We start from the raw sequence: 25,000 nt of genomic DNA, 5'->3' as shown, positions 1-25,000 counted from the left end.
AGGTGACTTCCCCCCCACCCCCCCATTTCTTGGCTCAGCTCTTTACCTCCTCATTTTGGTTCAACGCTGTGATTAATTCCCTTGTGAGGCTAGTAATGATATTAAATATCCCCCTAGTTAATCAAGCAACGTAGTATTCCTTTCTGTATAAGCTCCCAGTCATTCTATGCCCCTCTTGAGTGAGCTTTGATATGCAATGCTAAGAGCAAGTAATGTGTAAAGTTTTCCCACGTGACCATCACTTTAGTACTGATGCTAGAATGCAATCTCTATGCAGACATTATCAGGCCTCATTGTGAGAGGGAAATTGGGAACCCTTTGATACGGCAGTTGCATTTCAATAACGCTTTGGAGAATTCATATCTCTGTGTCTGGGTCATTTCCCAGCATGTGTTTCTGATGGACCAGCAATCAACCACCTTCTATTAATATCAGGACCTACCCTTAATTCAAATTTAAATATAGTACATTTAAACTAAAGTCAGCCATAGATTTTTATTTGTTCTTACCCTCGTCCCTCCATACAGGACCATTTTAGGTGTGCTTGAAAGTTACATAAATATATTTTTACCAACGGAACGAGCAATTTAGAACAATATATACACACACACACACACACACACACACATATATATATAATATATATATATATTAATATATATATATATATATATTATTATATATATATATATATATATATATATATATATATATATATATATATAATATAATATTATATATACATTAAGCTACAAATGTCCTTTAACCCTCTTACGCCGATTGGACGTATTAAACGTCGAGTCAAAATGTCTCCCGTATGCCGATTGGACGTATCATACGTCGGCTCAAAAAAGTTTTTTTAAAAATTCGCGGAAAAATACTTAGAGGCCTACCAGCCGAAAACTTTTGTATCACGCGCCTTGGGGGATGCTGGGAGTTCACGGATCAAGGCGTTGTTTTGTTTACAATCGCTACGCAGGCGCGCAAGCGCGAATTTCTTTCTTATCGCACTAAAAAGTATCAGTGACACATCTCGGAAATTATTTCGCCACTTTGACATAATTTTTGCACCATTTTAAATTATCCTTTACATGAAGTATTATATATGAAAATGTGCGCAATTTCATGTAAAATACAACAAAAAAATACTCATGATTGTAGCTTTTATCAGTTTTGAAATATTTTCATATAAATAACGATAAGTGCAAAAATTTCAACCTTCGGTCAACTTTGACTCTACAGAAATGGTCGAGAAACGCAATTGTATGCTAAAATTCTTATATTATAGTAATATTCAATCATTTGCCTTCATTTTCCAACAAATTGGACGTCTCTAGCACAATATTTCGATTTATGGGGAATTTATGAAAAAACTTTTTCCTTACGTTCGTGCGATAACTCTTCCGATAAATTTTTTTGTGCGATTGTCCTAATGTTTGCACCCTTTTAAATTTGCGGTTACATAAAGTTTTATATATGGAAATGTGCGCAATTTCCTGCACAATACAACAAATAACAACCCATGGTTGTAGCTTTTATCAGTTTCGAAATATTTTCATATAAATAACGTTAAGTGCAAAAATTTCAACTTTCGGTCAACTTTGACTCTACCGAAATGGTCGAAAAACGCAATTGTAAGCTAAAACTCTTATATTCTAGTAATATTCAATCATTTACCTTCATTTTGCAACGACTTGGAAGTCTCTAGCACAATATTTCGATTTATGGTGAATTTATGAAAAAAAAAAAAAATTTTCCTTACGTTCGCGCGGTAACTCTTCCGAAAAAATCAGAATTTTTTTGTGCGATTGTCGAAATGTTTGCACCATTTAAAATTAGCTGTTACATAAAGTTTTATAAATGAAAATGTGCGCAATTTCATGTAGAATACAACTAAAAATGATTGAAGGTTGTAGCTTTTCTCTTTTTTCGAAATATTTGCATATAAATCACGATAAATAGAAAAAAAACCACGCTCGGTCAAATTGAAAAACGCAATTGTAAGCTAAAACTCTTACGGCCTAGTAATATTCCGTCATTTTTCTTCATTTTGAAACAAATTTGAAGTCTCTAAAACAATATTGTGATTTAGGTGGTGAATTTTTGAAAAATATATTTACCTCATCCGCGCGCCGATTCGCGGCCGCAAGTCTCCGAAATACGTATATCGCATTATCCTAATATTTGCTCCTTTTCATATTAGCCTTTTTATAAAGTTTCATATATCAAAATGTGCGCAAATTGATGAAAAATACAATAAAAAATAATTGAAGGTTGTAGCTTTTTCCATCTCCGAAATATGTGCATATAAAAAATATATATAAAAAAATTTCGACATTCGGTCAAATTTAACTCGTCCGAAATGGTCGAAATCTGCAATTCTAATCTAAAACTCTTACAGTATCGTAATATTCAATCATTTGTCTTAATTTTGAAACAAATTGGAAGTTCTAGAACAATATTTAGAATTACGGTCTTGAATTTTTGAAAAACTAACATTTTTTTACGTCCGCGCGTTACGAATTCGTACATCATTTTGTGATAATATTTTTCCGGTGTTGCTTTTATTGTTTTACTATGTATTATATATCAAAAGGATTGCAATTTAGTGTAAAATACAACGAAAAATAAAGTAACTCGTTAGCTTTGACCGTTTTTTGCACAGCGTGATTTGAATACAATTATCTATGAATTTTATTTTTTTGCTACCATATATCGCATTATTTACATATGATAATGATATTATTTTTCATTTCTGATGATTGCACACTAAACTTCAGGCAATGGAAAAAAAAGGAGCCAAAAATGAACTCTTAATCTTCAAAACTAAGCGCGCTGTGATTTTTTGAAAAAATTTTTTCTCTTCGGCGCTCACTCCAAACCGGCCCCGGCATACAAGAGAGGTTTTGATTTTTAGGGCTTCGGCGTAAGAGGGTTAATATCCAGTTCGCTCCATCTCGGAATTAATATATTGTCATATATGTTAACCGAAGGGGAATTTTTTATTGATAATAATTTCGTCGGTTGACACACATGAAAATATATTAATTCCGAGGTACAGCGAATTGGATATTAAAGGATATTTGTAGCTTAATGTATATATATGAGTCACGGTGATGTGATCAGGCTCATAAATTGGCAGCGTGCAACAAAAGCACTACACACGCACACACACACACACACACACACACACATATATATATATATATATATATATATATATATATATATACATATATATATATATATATATATATATATATATATATATATATATATATATATAGAGTGAATTGAAGGCGGTTCTATCAACCAGTAGACATCAGTCGATGCAGGGTGGAAGTCAACCCCCTTTATTCCCATTAAAAGTACATATAATGGGAATAAAGGATTGTCCTTCACCTTGCATCGACTGATATATATCATATATATATATATATATATATATATATATATTATATATATATATATATCTATAACATATACACACATACTTAGTCAAGGCCTTGGCTAGATATATTGTCACACGCTATTAGTGACATATAAGCATATACACATATACATATATCTATATATATATATATATATATATATATATATATATATATATATATATATATATATATATATATATATATATGTATATATATATATGATATATAATATATTATTATATAGTATATAGATATATATGTGTTATGACTGTCTCTATATTAATTTTCTTTCGTTGTTGTATTTGAGTACTTACGGGTTTCTTTTATTCTCCTTCTCTCTTCTTCTTCTGGTTCTTTTTCGTAGCTATGGGTAATGTTGGAAGGTTATCTGTTATATGGGCTAACCTCCAATTATCACTTGCTATGAGTTTCTATTCTCTTAGGAACATTGTAGTTTTAATTCTTTTCTTCCATGTCTCTCAGGAGGGCTTGTTACATGGATACGTTTCCAGGATACATGGCAAGTTAAACACCACTTAATTAATCTTACTTATAATTAGAGTATAAGTTTACAAATTCACTTTACACAACACTACACTGGAAACAGAGGGAGAAGGAATACAGCCTCCCCGTATAAGGCTTAGTTCCTAACTAACTTTCTCTGGGAGCTGAAATGAAGTCTGAACCTAACTCACAATTCTAGCTCCTCCTTAACTTCTTACTAAGACACATCCTACTACTTCTTGAGTGGCTTTCCTTACTTCCGGTGCCACCCCTAGATCAGTCTTATTGGTTTCGTTAATCTACAGTAACCACCCACTGAAGGTGTCAAAGTTCAGATTTTCCACTGAAGTTTGCATTTTACTGTTTTGGCAAATGGCTGCCTATGTTTTGTCTCATTTTCGAAACTTCTATTCCTGCAGTCTGATACTGCACACATCTACCTCCTTTTCTACCTTAACTACTGGTAGATTCTTTCATTACTCTACCCTCACTCTATATATATTTTTACCAAATGAATGTGGAACATATTTCAGCAAGTTTTACTTTAGTGCAATTTAAAATTAATGAGGCAATTTTATAACTCATCGCAAACTTTCTGATATCCAGAATAAGAATCTCTGCTGGAATGAGCATTTTAACCTTTGTCGATGGTAATGTTTTAATAGCCCTCAAGAGATGTACTAGTAGGCAGAGAGGCATCCAATTGGTCAAATGGGCAAGGATTGTCTGATTAGGAATGAGATGGCGTTCAGCATTTCCAAAGAAGTTGTAATGTCACTACCTAGGCGTGGTAGTTTTTCTCACCTTTGCGGGAATAAATACGCGTATAGAACTTTCTAATGGAGTCCTTCTGCAACTAAGGGACATGAGATAAGCTGAAATACAAATAAAGTTTCAAAACGTTAAACTCCATACTGGTAAAAATCTTTTGCACCAAACTAGACTCAAAAGCCATGCCCTGTAATACACTGCTTCTTACTATTTGTTAATACTACACTATATCAAAAGTTTCTTGACTAGTCGTGCCTTTGGGTTGGTTTTATCATGAAACTATATATATATATATATATATATATATATATATAATATATATATATATATATATCTATATCTCTATACCTATATATCTCAATATCTCAATATTTCAATATCTCATGATCTCAATATCTCTATATTTATCTATCTATCTATCTATCTATCTATCTATCTAGCTATCTATCTATATATATATAGGTTATATATAATATTTAATTATATTTATATATATATTATTTATATATATTTATATATATATATATAGATATTTTATGTATATATAGATAGATAGATAGATAGATAGGATCGATAGTATTATAGATAGATAGACTAGATATAGGTAAGATAGATAGATATAGAGATATTGAATAGATAGATAGATAGATAGATTAGATTAGATAGGTAGATAGATAGAATATAGAGATATTGAGATAATAGATATATAGATAGATAGATAGATAGTAGATATAGATATGAGATATTAGAGATATATAGGTATAGAGATATAGATATATAGGTATATATATATATATATATATATATATATATATAGTATATATATACTATATGTGTGTATATATATATATATATATATGCATACAGCCAGGAGAAGGGTGAAATGAAATGACTTGAACCGAGCGCTTTCATGTATTTCTACACCTCATCAGGGTTCAGGTACAAGTGCCAAGAAAACAAATACAGAGTCACAAGAAGACTTCGTGGCAAGACAAATGATGCTAAAAAAACAAACAACGCTAACAACTACCAGACAGTTCTAATACCTAATAGCCCTACTTTGTTTTAAAATACCCTTCGTTAAAATCTCATCAACTTTGTACAAACCTAGGCTGATATTCAATAAATTATCACAGTCTTGTTTAATTATACATGATTCTATTAAATTTCTTTTCACCAAATCTCTACAAAACATAATTTCCTTTGAGTCTGTCCAGTTAATAACATGATCACTATTATTCATATGCACAAATAATGCATTTGACATATTACCAGTTCTTACATTATATTTGTGCTGTTTTAATCGAACTGCCAATGTCTTTCCACTTTGTCCCACGTAAGTTTTATTACAATTTTTGCACGGAATCTTATAAATACAACCTGTTCCATTTCCAGGTGAATTTCTTATCAGCAAGTTTCTAATAGTTCCTAGAGTTTTGAACACAACATTAATACCTAGTGGTTTGACTTGTCTCGGGATGTTATTAAAGCAGGTATAAAAAGGAAGCACTAAAAGGTTTTTGTTTTAGAACTTTTCAGTTTTTGTCAATCCATAAAACGTTTTTCGTGCCTTACAATAGGTGTTTTCAATAAAACTGTTTGGGTACCTCAAATTGCCAGCAATTTCACGTATGTTGTCAATTTCATGATCTAAAAATTCGGGGCTGCTGACCCGCAGGGCCCTTAAAAACATAGCAGAAAAAACAGCAGTCTAAGTTCTAAAAGGATGGTTTAAATAAAATGTACATAAGAACAGATATTTGTGGGTTTCCTATAAACAGAAAATTTGAACTTTCTATCAAATCTATGTACCAACACATCTAAAAATGGCAATTTTCCTTCTTCTTCCCTCTCAAGGGTGAACTTTATGGAGGACACTAGTGCATTTAGTCTACTAAGAAAGTTGTTTACGTTCTTTTTCACTGGCCATGAACAAAAGATGTCATCCACATATCTTATCCATAACACACCTCTTGGCAATAAATTCGGTAAATATTTTCTTTCGAAAAACTCCATATATAGATTGCTAAGTATAGGAGAAAGAGGATTTCCCATGGCCATACCGAATTTCTGTTCATAATAATTACCATTAAAAGTAAACTTGCAACCTTTGATACACAATTTTATAAGTTCTATTAAAGTTTTGTGTGGCATTATGAACACATGTTTTTTCATTTCATCCTCCAGAAACTCTAACAGGTCATCTATTGGCACCTTTGTAAAAAGAGAAGTAACGTCGAAACTCACCATTATAAAGTCATAATTTGGGTTAAAATTATTAAGACGACTGATAAAATCTACATTATTTTCGAGAGAACATCCCGAGACCGTCCCCACTAGTGGTGTAAGTATTTCAACAAGCCATTTTGATAGTTTATATGCAAAAGAACAACAGAGCTTATAATAGGTCTTACTGGATTACCTTGTTTATGCGTTTTTATAGTACCATACAGATAAGGAGAAGTTGGGCAAATAGTTAGAAATTTTTGTACTAAATCCTTATGGTTATACAAGAGTTTCTTAATATTCTTGTTAAACTGAGCATTATCATTTTCTAAAGTACTGTTTCTCAGTCGAATATAGGTAGTATGATCGTCTAACAGTTCGTACATTTTTCTCTCATATTCAGTTTTATCCAATATAACCAGAGCACTTGACTTATCTGCTTTTTTTTTTTTTTTTTTTTTTTTTTTTTTTAGCATCATTTGTCTTGCCACGAAGTCTTCTTGTGACTCTGTATTTGTTTTCTTGGCACTTGTACCTGAACCCTGATGAGGTGTAGAAATACATGAAAGCGCTCGGTTCAAGTCATTTCATTTCACCCTTCTCCTGGCTGTATGCATATATGATCATCACTCGTCTACAGTGATTTGTTGCAATATATATATATATATATATATATATATATATATATATATATATATATATATATATTATATATATATAGTTTCATGAAATATGTTCCACATTTATTTGTATATCATTGTATATCACTTCAATTCATTTTGATAACTCCAGTAAAACTTATACCTTACTTGGCAATCATGGCTATTTTGTGTATTATAATATGCTGCAAATGTAATTTTTATTGCATTTTTCAATGAGTATTGGGTACCAATTACTAGTCTAAATTGCTGCTATTTGGTGTAAACAGCATCTCACTTGAAAGAATTCTTATTTTGTTTTCTGAGAGTATAATGTGAATTGTTATTTATCTAGTGGGTTTTGAAACGTCACTCCACAACTTTACAAGCAACCAAAAATTGTTGGAACGATTTTTTTTTCAGCAGACATCATATATGATTTACGGTAATGCAGAGTCAGTATCAGTTAATTCACTAACCCAAGTGCAACCGACAGGCCTCAAGATACAAGTGTAATAAGGATTTACATGGGCGCATTATTTTCCACCAAATGAAATTGCTGCTCCTCTAAATTATATTTACTAATTTTGATTGTGTCAAAATTAATCCGGACTCTAAGAAATAATGTGGGAAGTGTAAGCATCACGCACAGATATTGCTCAATGAACGTCACAACTGTTATAGTGAAGATCACGATCACAGGCTGTTGATCACTGGATGAAATTATTGTAAATACTTATTGCTGCCAACAAAACGGCCAGTAATCAAGAAATGAGGCGTTGCATCATTTCTTGGGAATGGGAATATCTTCGTTCTAATAAGCTTGGATATTTATTACTTATGGGCACTGCTTTGCTTAATTCTGTGTTGCTCTCCCGTTTCCTGTCAGGAGTTTTCATTCTGAGCATCATAACTGCTTCAATTCGCATGGCACTGACAGAGAGCAGTAAGCATCGAAGATGATACACTCAAATGGTACAGCAGCTACTTAGAAAACAGGAAGATACGGTAGTTATATCAAATGTGAAATCAGAAAAGAAAGATCTGACAAAAGGAGTGCCCTAAGGTAGCGTCCTGCGTCCACTGCTATTTGACATTTACACAATTGAATTATCTAGCATTTTAAACAAGCACAAGGTTAGGTATACTTATTTGCTGATGATACTCGGTTCTATTTGCCTGTCGAAACGGTATAAAAAAAATGGATGTCGGCGAAGAAATTGAAACTTATGAAGACAAAACTGAGTGTATGCTATTTGGATCTGACAGTGCACTAGGAAAATATGAATAGATAAAAAAGTAACTATTGGTTCGTCATCAATAAACTTTGTAACAGCTAGGGCTTATGGAGGGCTGTACATAAAGCCAAATAAAGTGAAAGACCCACACGTTCTTAGCCAGGTGACATTTTTGAGGTCCCAATGAAAACAGACTCTTACTGATGATTTATTATGTTGTTGTGTTAGATTTACCTGGTCTTATGTCAGCACGGGATCTAGCTCCTAGAGCAGCCCGTAGCCTGATTTATTACTTACTGTTGAAGATTAAGCTGGCCTTCTGCCAGCACGGGCTCTTGCTCCTAGAGCAGCCCGTAGCCTGATTTATTACTTGTTGTTGAAGATTAAGCTGGCCTTCTGCCAGCACGGGCTCTTACTCCTAGAGCAGTCCATAGCCTGATTTATTACTTGTTGTTGAAGATTAAGCTGGCCTTCTGCCAGCACGGGCTCTTGCTCCTAGAGCAGCCCGTAGCCTGATTTATTACTTGTTGTTGAAGACTAAGCTGGGCTTCTGCCAGCACGGGCTCTTGCTCCTAGAGCAGCCCGTAATGTGATTTATTATGTTGATTGAGATTAAGCTGGCCTTATGCCAGTACGGACTCTTGCTCCTAGAGCAGCCTGTAATGAGATTTATTATGTTGATTGAAATTAAGCTGGCCTTATGCTAGTACGGGCTCTTGCTCATAGAGCAGCCCGTAGGAAATTTATTACCTAGGCAAGCAATATATACATAGCAGTGTGCAGACGGAAACGGAGTGCCCATACCCCAGGGGTCAACTACTCACACACAGATAGAGAAGAATTTGTTTCTTAGCAGTCAATAAAATGGTAATAACAAAAGACATAATGGACCTACATTGATGAACTATATATCGGCGGAAAGGCCTGGAAATTCTACATACAAACATATACATGTGATTTTTTCTGTTTGGCTAGAGATACAAGATTGTGATCAGTGGGTAAAAAAGGTCTTCACACGTGCAACACAATGGACCAGGCAGAACTAGAGTTAATGGCAGTTTAATAGAATTCAGACCATACGACCATTGTCTCATAGGCAGAAAATATTGAAGTTGACCTGGTGTTTCACTGGTCAGCAGTTTAATTATTTCAAGGCGACATAGCCAGCTTATGACGTTGACACTAATACTGTCAGTACCATTGTCACTACTACTGTTTCCATTGCTATAAATGATTTTATCCGCTCTTCCTTTTTGAATGTTGTCGAACCGCGTTTTCAGAATGTTAAAACAGTGAAGTATTCATAATCTGAAACTGACTTATTCTTTGACCCGTCCTTGAAGCTGTTGCACATCTCATTACTGTCCGCATTCAGTGATGAAAACACACAAACTCTCCAGATTGTATTCAAGGTCGAAAGATCTTGCTCCGCACTGCATCACTTTTCATAACAAATACATTCTTTTCGCAATAATATGTTCAAGTGTTCGCATAGAAACGCTTAACAATAACATTATAAAAGAGAGCCTAGTTTTATACATACGTACATGAACATACACACACACTCTCTCTCTCTCTCGCTCATAATATATATATATATATATATATATATATATATATATATATATATATATAATATATATATATATATATATATATATATATATATATATATATATATATATATATATATATATATATATATACACATATATATATATATATATATATCTACATATATTATATTATATATATATATATATATATATATATATATATATATCTATATATATATATATATATATATATATATTATATATATATATATATACAGTAGTACCTCGTATTTCGAACTTAATCCGTTCCAGAAGGCTGTTCGAAGTACGATTTGTTCGAAATATGAAACAAATAACCCTAACGAAATAAAGGGAATCAGGATAATTCGTTCAAGCTAACCCAAAAAGTCCCCCTTTTCACATTTTTTCTATTATTAATGTGTTCAAAAGTTAAATCAAGAGTGTAAAGTAATGAAACAGTATGTTGTACGAAGTAAAATTTTCTAAATTTTATTTTTTATGTGTACGATTTATGAACTGTTTGGTAAAAATGGCGCCAGCGAGTTGGGTGATGGAGGGAGAGACGGGTGTAAGGACAACGCTTATTCATAATTTTCTCTGTATATAATTCATCATTCGCGTTGTTCTTACTTCCCCCTGAGAGAGCATTCAGCGGGCTTTCCGTCAGTGTATAAAGCTTGTATAACCACATATTGTGTACTTTTATATTTTGTATTTTATGTCTCTCAAGAAACACAAATCGGGTCTCGCCGACCCACTTTTACTCTCTCGCGGGTCGGTGACCACATTTCCGTCCGCATGCTGTATATTTATATTTCCCTTGACTGTAATAAAAATCAGTACACTTCTACCTGCCTCTTTGTCCACCTCTCACAACTGGTGACCTCCCGGTTTGGACGGTGACCCAAGCGGTTTTGGCTCAGCCATTAAGGGACTCACTACCGCCGCTCACCTTCAGAGATCTTTAACGGACTCATACGGCGCCTCAGTATAGATCTCTGAAAGCTCCTACCGTGGAAATAACCAACGCCTACTAACGGACTAAACCTACGGAGCATACCTGCCCAAGTGTGTTCAGGCGTTTCCTCAAACGGTTTGGCCCGCCATTCATGACTCTGTCGACCGTTTTTGTGAGAGAGGACAATGGGCGCAAACAGTACCTCGCGGGAAACCTCGCGGGAAACCCGGGCCTCCCCCGCCCCAGCGACGGACTCTGACACAGCGGCCGCTCAAGCTGTCAAATTGCCCCCCTTCACAACGGCTGACCCGTCTTCCTGGTTCTTCCGAGCCGAAGGGCAATTCCGGATCGCGGGGCTCACAAACAAAGTGCTGCAGGCTGACCTCGTCACAGCGGCTCTCCCGACAGAGGTGTTCGACCGAATATCTAACTGGCTGACCGGTCGAGCACGAATCGGACTTGTCACGCTCGACGAGATAAAAGAAAGGCTCTTGACAGCCTATTCCGTGCCTATCGCTGAAAGGGCCGCCCGCGCTCGACATAGTCGCGAACCCATGCGCGGCGCCGACACCCAAGATGCCTGGGACACTGTGATGGGCCTCGTCCGTCTGCCCGAAATAGGCCCCGACGGAAAAAAGGTAGAGATCAGCCTGAGCCGCGAAATATTCCTGCGGCAACTCGAGCCGGACGTCCGAAAGCAGCTGACCGACGCGTACACCCTAGAGGACGACGAACTACTAGAGAAGGCAAAGAAGCTGACGTTGTAGAACAATGCCGCGAAGCTCGCCGCCCCCCCCCGATCCTCCGTGTGCCTGGCCGCAGAGAAGGAAGAAGACGACGACGACCCAACGCAAGAGATCGGCGCCGTATCCCAAGGGAAGTCCTCCCACACGCAGCGAGGTGAAAACTCCTGGTGCCGCTTCCACCGGAGGTTTCGGGAGATTCGCCAGGAGGTGCAAAAGCCCTTGCACCTTCCAACAGTCAAAAAACGGCGACGGCAAACAAAACCAAGGCCGCCCGTGGCAACGGCCGCGTCGGAACCACACACCGTAGGGTTCTACGTCCGCGACGCGATCTCCGGCCGGAGGATGTTGGTGGATACGGGGGCAATGCACTCGATATTCCCGCCGTCAGGAAAAGACCGTAGCCGCGAGCCCGACAAAACAACCTCCCTCGTCGCCGCAAACGGGACCCCCATCCGTTTCTATGGCACGAAGCCCCTCGAGATATCCATCTTGGGGCGAAACTACGTCTGGGAATTCACAATCGACGGACGTCAGGATCCCGCTACTGGGGACAGACTTCCTGGCGCAGAACGGCCTCCTGGTGGACGTGGGCCGCAAACGCCTCCTCGACACGGGGACATGCCTTTCCCTTCCACTGGCAGCAGGCCCGGGCGCCCCTACAATTTGTACCATCGCCCCCCACAAATACGGCAACCTCCTGCAGGAGTTCCCCGAAGTCTTCAAGCCGGAACTTCGTCAGGCGGCAGGGACGCCGCCCAAGCACGGGATATTCCACCACATAGCCACCACAGGCCCCCCGACACACGCGAAGTTCCGACGACTCCCTCCAGGCCGCCTCCAGGAGGCGAAGCAGGCGTTCTCGGAGATGGAACGATGGGCATCTGCAAGAAAGCATCGAGCCCTTGGGCGTCGCCCCTGCACATGGTACAGAAACCTAACGGCACCTGGAGGCCCTGCGGAGACTACAGAAGACTCAACCTCGCTACAATCCCCGACCAATACCCCTTGCCAAACATGCAGGATTTGACAGGGGCCCTTCATGGGGCGAAGGTCTTCACAAAAATGGACCTCTTAAAATCCTATTTCCAGGTTCCAGTGCACCCCGAGGATGTCCCCAAGACTGCCATCATCACGCCTTTTGGCTCCTTCGTTTTCCATTACTCAACCTTCGGCCTGAGGAATGCAGGGGCCACCTTCCAGCGCCTGATGGACAGCATCCTGGGGGACCTGCCCTTCTGCGTCTGCTACGTCGACGATATCTTGATTTTTTCCAGGTCCTTGGAGGAGCACCTACATCACGTCCGAGCGGTCCTGAAGCGCCTGCAGGAAAACGGGCTGGTCGTCCGTTTCGACAAATGCACCTTCGGCGCCGAGAAGGTGGACTTCCTCGGACACGAGATCTCCGCGACGGGCGTGCGCCCCATGGCCTCGAAAGTAGGAGTGGTGCAGAAGTTCCCAACACCAACCACGGTCAAGTCCCTGCAGGAGTTCATCGGAATGGTCAATTACTACCGCCGATTCATCCCCGCCGCCGCCCGCACCATGTCTCCTCTAACACAGGTCCTGAAGGGGAAACCAAAGGCCCTAACGTGGGAGGCCGAACAAGAGAAGGCTTTCAACGAGACGAAGAGGGCCCTCGCCAGAGCGGCGACATTATGCCACCAAGACCCTGCTGCACCTTTACGCCTCACCACCGACGCCAGCAACGTCGCCTGCGGGGCTGTCCTCGAGCAGGTGGTCCAGGGCGAGCCCCAGCCACTCGCCTTCTACAGCAAAAAACTATCAGCCGCCGAGACGAGGTACAGCACGTTCGACGCGAACTCCTGGCAGTGTACCAAGCAGTGCGACATTTCCGCTACCTCCTCGAGGGCTCCCCCTTTACGATCAAGACGGACCACCTCCCTTTGGTACACGCCTTCACCAAGGCGGGCGACGCTTGGTCAGCGAGACAACAGAGGCACCTAGCAGCCATCGCAGAGTTCGGTTTGCACCATCCAGTACGTGCCTGGCGAGAAGAACCCCGTGGCAGACGCCCTATCGAGGATAGAAATCAACGCCGTGCGTCTCGGGGTCGACTACGAAGACCTCGCCCGGGAACAGGCTGCCGACCCGGAGACTGCCGCATACCGCACTGCTATCACCGCCCTCAAGTGGGAAGACGTGCCTTTCGGACCCGCAGGCATGACGCTCCTCTGCGACATCAGCACGGGCCGCCCGTGCCCGCTGATCCCAGCCTCCCGAAGGAAAGCCGTGTTCGACGTCATACACGGACTCTCGCACCCCTCGGGCCGGACGACGGTGCGCCTCCTGACGGAGAAGTTCGTCTGGCATGGAATTCGGAAGGACTCCCTCGAGTGGGCCAGGACCTGCGTGCCTTGCCAAACTAGCAAAATCAGTCGGCACACGGAATCAGGCGTGGGGAAATTTCCGCAGCCGAAACGAAGATTCGGCCACATCCACATAGACGTCGTTGGCCCCCTGCCCCCGTCGGAAGGCGCCAGGTACTTCCTGACGGTAATCGATCGCTCCACCAGATGGCCCGAGGCAACGCCGATGTCGGAGGCGACCACGAAAGCATGTGCCGAAGCACTCCTCGCCAGCTGGATCAGTCGATTCGGAGTGCCAGACGAAATCACGACAGACCGCGGACCAGTTTTCCTGTCGGAGTTGTGGACTGCCCTGGCCCGCCTAATGGGAACGTCGCTACATGCCACCACCGCCTACAACCCAGCAGCTAACGGCATGGTGGAGAGAGTCCCCACCGTTCGATCAAGGCTTCCCTGATGGCGCGCTGCACCGACGAAAATTGGAAGAGCCAACTACCGTGGGTCCTCCTCGGTCTCAGGAGCTGCCCCGCGGGCAAACGGCGAGGCATCACCCGCGGAGAAGGTATACGGGGAGCCATTAACAGTCCCTGGCGAGTTCTTCCCGACCAATGCCGACGACGCTGACGTCTCCATCGCCAGGCTTCGGGAATCCGCCGGGAAGTTCACGCCCTGCGTCAAAACCTTCTCCGACAGAACCAAACGTTTCCTCCCGAAGGCCCTATCATCGTGCAAGCACGTCTTCGTCAGGGACGAGGCCCGCCGCCGCCCGCCTCTAACGAGACCCTACCGCGGTCCCTTCCGCGTCCTACGACGCACTGACAAGGCATATCTCTTATCCATCAACGGTCGCGAGGACTGGGTCACAATCGATCGCCTGAAACCAGCCTTCATCATGGACGAGGACCTCGCAGACGCGGATCCCACAGGGCGCCTCAATCTTCCTCGGAAAAAAAGCGACTCCTTCGATCGCCAAACCTCCTAGCCGTAGCCGCGGCCGCCCTCGAAAGACGGTCGAACCCCCCGAGGATCACCTCAGGGGAGGCATCCCGTCCCCGGAAAACCCCGAGGATCTACCACAACAACTAATATCACGCACCCGAGGGCGCCTCCGCCGTCCAGCTCGCTTCCGCGAGTGACTACCCGAAGTACAAAGAAGTCAGCCAACAATCATACCTAATTATTGTCTTAGGGGGGGAGTATTTGTAAGGACAACGCTTATTCATAATTTTCTCTGTATATAATTCATCATTCGCGTTGTTCTTACTTCCCCCTGAGAGAGCATTCAGCGGGCTTTCCGTCAGTGTATAAAGCTTGTATAACCACATATTGTGTACTTTTATATTTTGTATTTTATGTCTCTCAAGAAACACAAATCGGGTCTCGCCGACCCACTTTTACTCTCTCGCGGGTCGGTGACCACATTTCCGTCCGCATGCTGTATATTTATATTTCCCTTGACTGTAATAGAATTACGGGCTGCTCTGTGAGCAAGAGCCCGTGCTGGCACAAGGCCAGCTTAATCTTAAACAACAACAACGTAATAAAAATCAGTACACTTCTACCTGCCTCTTTGTCCACCTCTCACACGGGAACCCTCTTGAGCAAACCGAATTGATTGCAGTTTGCAAAAGTTGATAACAAAAGACATTTTCTTCACATTAGGTACAAAGATAATTGAAGGAATCGATAGTGTGTGTGTGTGTGTGTGTGCGATTGTGTCTGATAGAGAGAGAGAGAGAGAGAGAGAGAGAGAGAGAGAGAGAGAGAGAGAGAGAGAGAGAGAGTAATTAGCGTGTTTACACTTGGTTCTTAAGTGCATGAAATAGATTAATTATGCCACAATACATCAACTTACTGTTGGCAAACGGCTGACTTTTAAAACAAACATAAGGATTTTACAAATAAATAAGCAATAAGTCAAGAATGCAAGAAAAGGAAAGAGAAATAAAATAACTTTTCACAAGGAAGCCGTTTAAACAAACAATCGAAGGCATGCAGAAGCTGAATGCAGCGCCAGTTTGTTTATTACAGAGCTGAGTTACTTTTACAGTCGAAAAAATATCGTAAAAAGCAATTATCACTAGATTGGTATTTTACCGTAACAAAAATAAAAGTGATTTGGGTAGATCGAGTGTAAGTGAAAGAAATGGGGGAATAATCATCCCAGATCAGCTAATAAGTCAATGGTAAGCAGAGCCGTTCTTATCTCTCTCTCTCCCCCTCTCTCAGCGCACCGAGCACTGACTTGAGCAAGCGTTTTTTTTTTTTTTTTTTTTTTTTTTTTTTACCGTGTTGCATTTGTTTTCATGTTTTATCATTATGTTAAATTTATTGTGAAATATTTTTTATGTGAATTGGTACTGCTTTTACGTACATATTATAGTAAAGATTTAACTGTCTCTTCTTCTCTCCTCAACAATACCACGACGCACGATAACTTAAAATCATTCATTCATTATTCCTAAAAAATATAAACGCTACCTCTGTGTATCACCGCAATGACGAATTATTTTGTTAATCATTTGTGCTAAGTTTTACTGTGAAAAGCTTTGTTCTTTCATTTACTATTTTGTTAATATTGTACAACTCAAGGTCCAAAGAGTATAGGAGGTCTTGTCAGCGCTGACCCAAAATAAGCTTCTGCGTGACGTCAACTCAACCTCGCCTTAGGCTACCACGAGGAAGGTCCTCATTAATCCAATGGAGAACAGCAAATGCTATACGTGTTTGCGGATGCTCTACATCTAGTTAAGCTTTTAGAAATAATTCTCTTGACCATGGATTCATATTGCCGGATGGTACAGTTGCCTTCTTTTCATGATAATGGTCTGTTAACACAGCAATGAAGCCTGTTTGTCTTGTAACGACGGATGTGAACGGTCGAGCTACTGGATGCCAATGTTCATATTTTCTAATCACTACTGTAGACAATATGTCAATGATATACGAATAATAGTTCACATTACCAGTGAACTGAGTCGATGTTAAACAAAGAAAAATAGCATGGCAACAAAGCAATAAAAATAGCAATGGTAAAAATCATATTCAGTCCTTATTAACCATAATCGTCAACCTTTGTTCCATTAAGGTGTGGCTGTGCAGGCGCTTGCTGGGATCCTACTTTTGTTCATGGTAGATCATTATTAGGTGTCAATTTCAGAACGTTATTTGAATGGATATACGCTTTGGATTTATACAATCCATCTATTTATAAAGTAATGAAATCATAAACCGCAAATATCAAGACCTATAAATATAATTTCATAAAGGCAACTATGATAGCCATTGACAGGTTAAGATATGGAAGGCTTTGGGCTAAAATTATGGACCACCAGATGTATAAAGGAACTAATGTATCCAGTGTGTTGTCACTCATACTTGTTTTTTTTTATTAGAGCCACTTCTCACCAGAGTAGCCTAGATGGAAGTTTCTCTGGCCGGTATTTAACTCGAGTCATCCGAGTAACAATACACCTTAACCACCCTGATGGTCCTTATATACCAACCCAAGAGTGGATAAAAAGGAATAGTTTGCAGTCGATATGAGTTTTCATTTCAGCCTTTCCTCTCGTGGGATTCGTGACTGGATTTCTTGTCGCTTCAGTCTCGAATTCGTCGACTATTTATGATCCCTGGATTTGTCAGTTAATGAATTCAAGATAAATTTTGCTATTTTTGCGTCCTTGTAATTAATTCTATTTTTATTTTTAATAGAATTTCAATTGAAACTGAATTAGATTAGTTTTTTGTTTGTGAAAATGAGCACCAAACTAATCTTGAAGGGAACACGTAGTTCATTTGGCTACATCCACTCTAATTGTTATTCATTCTTTTTCATGTTTAACAAGCATTGTTCCTGATTCCAGTAATTGCAGTTTTGTATTATCCTGACCCTCCCCTGATTAGAGCATCAGTGTCGATTTTTGCTTTCCTTACCGTTAGGATCAAATTAAATGAAAGCCCGTTTAACTAACGGCTTCCCCACCCCCATTACTGATTCTCCAGCCGCCACCCGCCACCCTCTCCCCCCTCCCTAACCTATCTTCCAATCCCACCCTCCATCCATCCTCAGGTAGCCCTGCAACCTCCCAGGTCACTCCTCACGAGATGTGGTTTGGAAAAATCAGTAACCTTAAAATTTCAATGGTCACATGACCATTCTTTCCCCTCTTTTACAAAGCTCTGGAACTGCAGTTAAATAAGTTCTGTTTGCCTTTGCTTAAAGGTCAACCCTTCATATTCTAATATATATCTTGTTTCTTGTACTTAGGTCTAACAGAATTTAGTGTTGCTGTTGACGTGGTAGCCAAAAGGCTTCTACAAATGATTAACCTGTTATTTAATTTTCTGAGTAAATTTGATTTGACTGGCATTTCACCAAGATTAATTTTTCTTTCGAAGCAATGAAATTTGTGACAACCTATTATATATGTTTATAAGCTGCAGAAAAAGCTTTCTGACAGCTCAGGATATAATTATGAGATGAAAGTGTTTTTAAAAGTAAAGCAACAGGATGCACAAACTTTTTGTTCCTTCTTTTGGTGCTTTTCCTGTCAATCATGAACATCTTAAGCAGGTCAATGCCAACCAAAACTACATATGAGAAGTGAAAGACGTTTCACATATACACACTGCACTGAAAGTAGTGTAGAGACCACGAGGATGGATTCTTCTGACCTTAGCCTAGGCCTATATCTGACATCGGAATACCATGACTGAAACTGACATAGTCTCTTAGTCTTCAGCCCTCAAAAATTTAGGCCGAGACCACAATTTATATAGTGTAAGTCATTGGTTTCGATACTAAAAGGCCAGATTCTTTTGACCTTGGCCTAGGCCTACATCTTGAGCGGGACATTCATTGAATGACTCATTAACTTAGTCTAGGGTTCTATGTCCTTGATGATTTAATCTGAAGCCGCAATATATTTGATCTGTTTTAATAGAGACTAAACACTGTTCTGAATTGAAGTCTCTAGGTATATAGATAACTACTTACTGAAGAGCAAACAGCATTGAAGTCTCCAGAAATATGGACAACCACTTAACCCTTATTAGACAGGTATATATAAAAATATGCAGCTAATCAAGCTGGGTAAACTTTGAGGTGGGCCAGTTTATGAAACAATGCATCAATGGAAAGAGGAAGATATGCAGGAATATGAATAACTACTTACTAGGGAGTAGCATTGAAGTCTCCATGAATATAGATAACTACTTACTGGAGAGCAGCATTGAAGTCTCCATGAATATATAGATAACTACTACTGAAGGCAGCATTGAAGTCTCCATGAATATACAGAAGTACTTACTGGAGAGAAGCATTGAAGTCTTGAGGAATATAGATCACTACTTACTGAAGAGAACCATTAAAGTCTCCAGGAATATGGATAACTACTTACTGGAGGCAGCATTAAAGTCTCCAGGAATATGGATAACTACTTACTGGAGAAAAGCATTGAAGTCTCCAGGAATATGGATAACTGTTTACTGGAGGTAGCATTGAGGTCTCCATTAATGTGGACAGCTACTTACAGGGGAGAAACATTGAAGTCTCCAGGAACATATATAACTACTTACTGGAGAGCAGCATTGAAGTCTCCATGAATGTAGATAGATACTTACAGGAGAGAAACATTGAAGTCTCCATTAATGTAAATAACTACTTAGATGAGAGAAGCATTGAAGTCTCCAGGAATATGGATAACTAATTATTGAAGAGAAGCATTGAAGTCTCCAAGGATATAGATAACTATTTACCGGAGGCAGCATTGAAGGCTCCAGGAATATGGATAACTACTTACTGGAGAGAAGCATTGAAGTCTCTATGAATGTAAATAACTACTTACTGAGAGTATCATTGTAGTCTCCAGGAAAAAAAGATAACTACTTACTGGAGGCAGCATTGAATTCTCCAGGAATATGGATAACTACTTACTGGAGGCAGCATTGAAGTCTCCAGGGATATAGATAACTACTTACTGGAGGCAGCATTGAAGTCCCAAGGATATGGATAACTACTTACTGGAGGCAGCATTGAAGTCTCCAGGGATATAGATAACTACTTACTGGAGGCAGCATTGAAGTCTTCAGGGATATAGATAACTACTAACTGGAGGCAGCATTGGAGTCACCAAGGATATAGATAACTACTTCCTGGAGACAGCAGTGAAGTCTCCAGGGATATGGATAACTATTTACTGGAGAAAGCATTGAAGTCTCCAGGGATATAGATAACTACTTACTGGAGGCAACATTGAAGTCTCCAGGTATATAGATAACTACTTGCCGGAGGCAGCATTGAAGTCACCGGGGATGTAGATAACTACTTACTGGAGGAAGCATTGGAGTCACTAGGAATATGGACAACTACTTATTGGAGGCAGCATTGATATCTCCAGGAATATAGATAACTACTTACTGGAGGCAGCATTGAAGTCTCCAGGGTTGTAGATAACTACTTACTGGAGGCAGCATTGAAGTCTCCAGGAACATAGATAACTACTTTCTGTAGACAGCATTGAATTTTCCAGGAACACAGATAACTACTTACTGGAGGCAGCATTGAAGTCTCCAGGAATTTGGATAAGTACTTTCTGGAGGCCGCATTGATGTCTCCAGGAATATGGATAGCTACTTATGGGAGGCAGCATTGAAGTATCCAGGAATATGGATAACTACTTACTAGAGGCAGCATTAAATTCTCCAGGAATATGGATAACTACTTACTGGAGACAGCATTGGAGTCTCCAGGGATATAGATAACTACTTACTGGAGACAGCATTGGAGTCTCCAGGGATATAGATAACTACATACTGGAGGCAGCATTGAAGTCTCCAGGTCACAGATAACTAATTGCTGGAGACATCATTGAAGTCTCCAGGGATGTAGATAATTACTTACTGGAGGCAGCATTGGAGTCTGCAGGTCACAGATAATTACTTACTGGAGACAACATTGAAGTCTCCAGGTATGTAGATAACTACTTACTGGAGGCCGCATTGAAGTCTCCACGGATATAGATATCTACTTACTGGAGGCAGCATTGAAGTCTCCAGGGATGTAGATAACTATTTACTGGAGGCAGCATTGGAATCTCCAGGGATGTAGATAACTACTTACTGGAGGCAGCATTGAAGTCTCCAGGGATGTAGATAACTACTTACTGGAGGAAACATTGAAGTCTCCAGGGATGTAGATTACTACTTACTGGAGAGAGCATTGAAGTCTCTAGGGATGTAGATAACTACTTTCTAGAGGCAGCATTGAAGTCCCCAGGTCACAGATAACTATTTACTGGAGACAGCATTGAAGTCTCCAGGGATGTAGATAACTACATATTGGAGGCAGCATTGGAGTCTCCAGGTAACAGATAACTACTTACTGGAGGCAGCATTGAAGTCCCCAGGTCACAGATAACTACTTATTGGAGGCAGCATTGTAGTCTCCAGGTCACAGATAACTACTTACTGGAGGCAGCATTGGAGTCTCCAGGTCACAGATAACTACTTACTGGAGGCAGCATTGAAGTCCCCAGGTCACAGATAACTACCTACTGGAAACAGCATTGAAGTCTCCATGGATATAGATAACTACTTACTGGAGGCAGCATTGAAGTCTCCAGGTCACAGATAACTACTTACTGGAGGCAGCATTTGAGTCTCCAGGTCACAGATAACTACTTACTGGAAGCAGCATTTGAGTCTCCAGGTCACAGATAACTACTTACTGGAGGCAGCATTGAAGTCTCCAGGTCACAGATAACTACTTACTGGAGAAAGCATTGAAGTCTCCAGGGATGTAGATAACTACTTACTAGAGGCAGCATTGAAGTCTCCAGGTATGCAGATAACTACTTACTGGAGGCAGCATTGGAGTCTCCAGGGATGTAGATAACTACTTACTAGAGGCAGCATTGGAGTCTTCAGGTCACAGATAACTACTTACTGGAGGCAGCACTGAAGTCTCCAGGTATATAGATAACTACTTACTGGGGGCAGCATTGGAGTCTTCAGGTCACAGATAACTACTTACTGGAGACAGCATTGAAGTCTCCAGGGATGTAGATAACTACATATTGGAGGCAGCATTGGAGTCTCCAAGTCACAGATAACTACTTATCTGGGAGAAATGCATGAAGTCTCCAGGGATATAGATAACTACTTACTGGAGCAGCAGGTGCAGGCATTGAAGTCTCCAGACACAGATAATACTACTGGAGGAAAGCATTGGAGTCTCCAGGTCACAGATAACTACTTACTGGAGAAAGCATTGAAGTCTCCAGGGATATAGATAACTACTTACTGGAGGCAGCATTGAAGTCTCCAGATCACAGATAACTACGTACTGGAGAAAGCATTGGAGTCTCCAGGTCACAGATAACTACTTACTGGAGAAAGCATTGAAGTCTCCAGGTCACAGATAACTACTTACTGGAGAAAGCATTGGATTCTCCAGGTCACAGATAACTACTTACTGGAGGCTGCATTGAAGTCTCCAGGTCACAGATAACTACTTACTGGAGGCAGCATTGAAGTCTCCAGTCACAGATAACTACTTACTGGAGACAGCATTGAAGTCTCCTACAGGAGACTCCAATGCTGCCTCAAGTAAGTAGTTATCTACATCCCTGGAGACTTCAATGCTATCTCCACTAAGTAGTTATCTGTGACCTGGAGACTCCAATGCTGCCTCCAGTAAGTAGTTATCTACATCCGTGTTGACTTGCGAATGGGCCACAATTAAGGCCTGGAGGTACTTAAGTTTTAGTAAAATACTATATTAATACTCACAAGTAAACAATTTACACTCAGTAATCTTGTGGGTTTCTTTTTTCAATGTAAGGAATTTTCGAGAATGGAAATTTGACAAAAAAAATGGACATATAGCTTCAATCAATCTGTATTTCTTGAGATAACAAAGGCTAATACGAAATTACGGTTGTGAAAAACACTGAACATGACAATTGTCTTTAGATAGGTGCTAAAAATTCACTTATGAAACCAGCTGATTTTAATAAAGAAAACTCATGATTATATAATTACAAAAAGCTTGGGTGTTTTACTTTTTAGTAATGATTATGACCAAGGACCAGCTCAAATGAGGGGAGAAATTTAGCCATTTAAGTTAAATGTAAAGAAATAAAATCAAAACCTGACGAATACTGAAAGCAAAAGCAATTCAATCCAGCTCTTATTTCTATGTATCTACCCATTTAAGGTGCATCTATTTGCAAGGTCAAATTGCTAATTGTATACATATAAATATTCAGTATTAAAAGGGAAATACCTTACAAAGCACTTAATTACATTACACAGGGTAATTCCATTGTAATTCCATTGTCAAGTGGGCCTTTAACAAACGATGAATTCTCGAACTACCACCATAGTTGTCATGAACTTATATGAACCTCACTATTCTGCGAATGATCATCATGGAGTTTACCTTCATAAAAATGAAAATACAATTGATTTCTTCTTGATGTTTTGTTGGGTCACATGTGGAGGGATATTTTAAATATTGAACGAAATATTTGAAACAGTTAGTTTGACTTCAATAACTTTTTTCACACCCTCACTAATATCGCTGTGTCGCCGTCCACGGGAACACAGCGATATCAGTGAGGGTGTGAAATTGACACTAAATAATGATCTACCATAGACAAAAGTATGATCCCAGAAAACGCCTGCAGCAGCCACACCTGAATGGAACAAAGTTGACGATTATGGTTAGTAAGGACTGAATATGATTTTCTATTACTTTGTTACTATACGATTTTTCTATTTATTTAACAACTTAATTCTTTGGTAATGTAAACTAGTATTCTTATATCATTAATATCATTAACACATTGTCTATAGTAGTTATTAGAAAATATGAGCATTGGCATCAATATCTCGACCATTCACGTTTGTCGTTACAAGACAAACAGGCTTCATTGCTCTTACCAGACCAATTACATAAAACATAAGGGGACGGGGTAAAAGAACACTTTAAGGCAACTGTATGTAGTATGTACGCTCACAATGGTCCAGTTAGAGAGCTAATAAAGAGGAATGAAGTGATCTTCGGACAGCTCATAAACTTTCTGAAAAACATATCAATGTTATTATAGGTATGCAACGAATGAAAGTTAAACTCGCCGTGCAACTGCTGTCCAAAATACTTATAAATCTTTTGATCACTTCGACAACCAAGGATATTTGAAGAGAAGGGCTGGAAAATTACAAGCCATTTCATTCTGCTTGTTGATAAATAGTTTGATCCGTTTTATTCTCGATTGCCAACAGATAGAAAATCATCAAGAAATGCTTACGTGACTAAACCTGTAAATGCAAAACAAAATCTTTCAAGACATGAATAGAACCGCTAGAGATATGAAAGTGATGAAAAGTACTATGCTCCATCCTTTGTCTAACTTGCTGAAAATGGCAAAATAAAAACTTGGCATGACGTATGCTCTAGATTACTGACTAAATCAGGTTGGGTTGGGGCACTTTTTTGGTTGCAAAAGTCAAATGGGAGCGTACGATCAGCACCCATCACCAGTGGCATTTAAACATCGTCTTAGAACCCACCTT

The 25,000-nt window shown here is 39.8% G+C and overlaps 1 protein-coding gene across 4 annotated transcripts in view; it reads left to right on the top strand.

Moving 5' to 3' along the window:
• Positions 1–25,000, top strand: part of LOC135216682 (putative inorganic phosphate cotransporter) — a 75,256-nt gene that overhangs the window by 15,377 nt on the left and 34,879 nt on the right. The gene's annotated exons all lie outside the window — the stretch shown is intronic.

This window comes from Macrobrachium nipponense, chromosome 6 (assembly GCF_015104395.2).
Source record: "Macrobrachium nipponense isolate FS-2020 chromosome 6, ASM1510439v2, whole genome shotgun sequence".
In the NCBI taxonomy this organism is placed as follows: domain Eukaryota; kingdom Metazoa; phylum Arthropoda; class Malacostraca; order Decapoda; family Palaemonidae; genus Macrobrachium; species Macrobrachium nipponense.
This window is presented reverse-complemented; position numbering and strand designations above follow the sequence as displayed.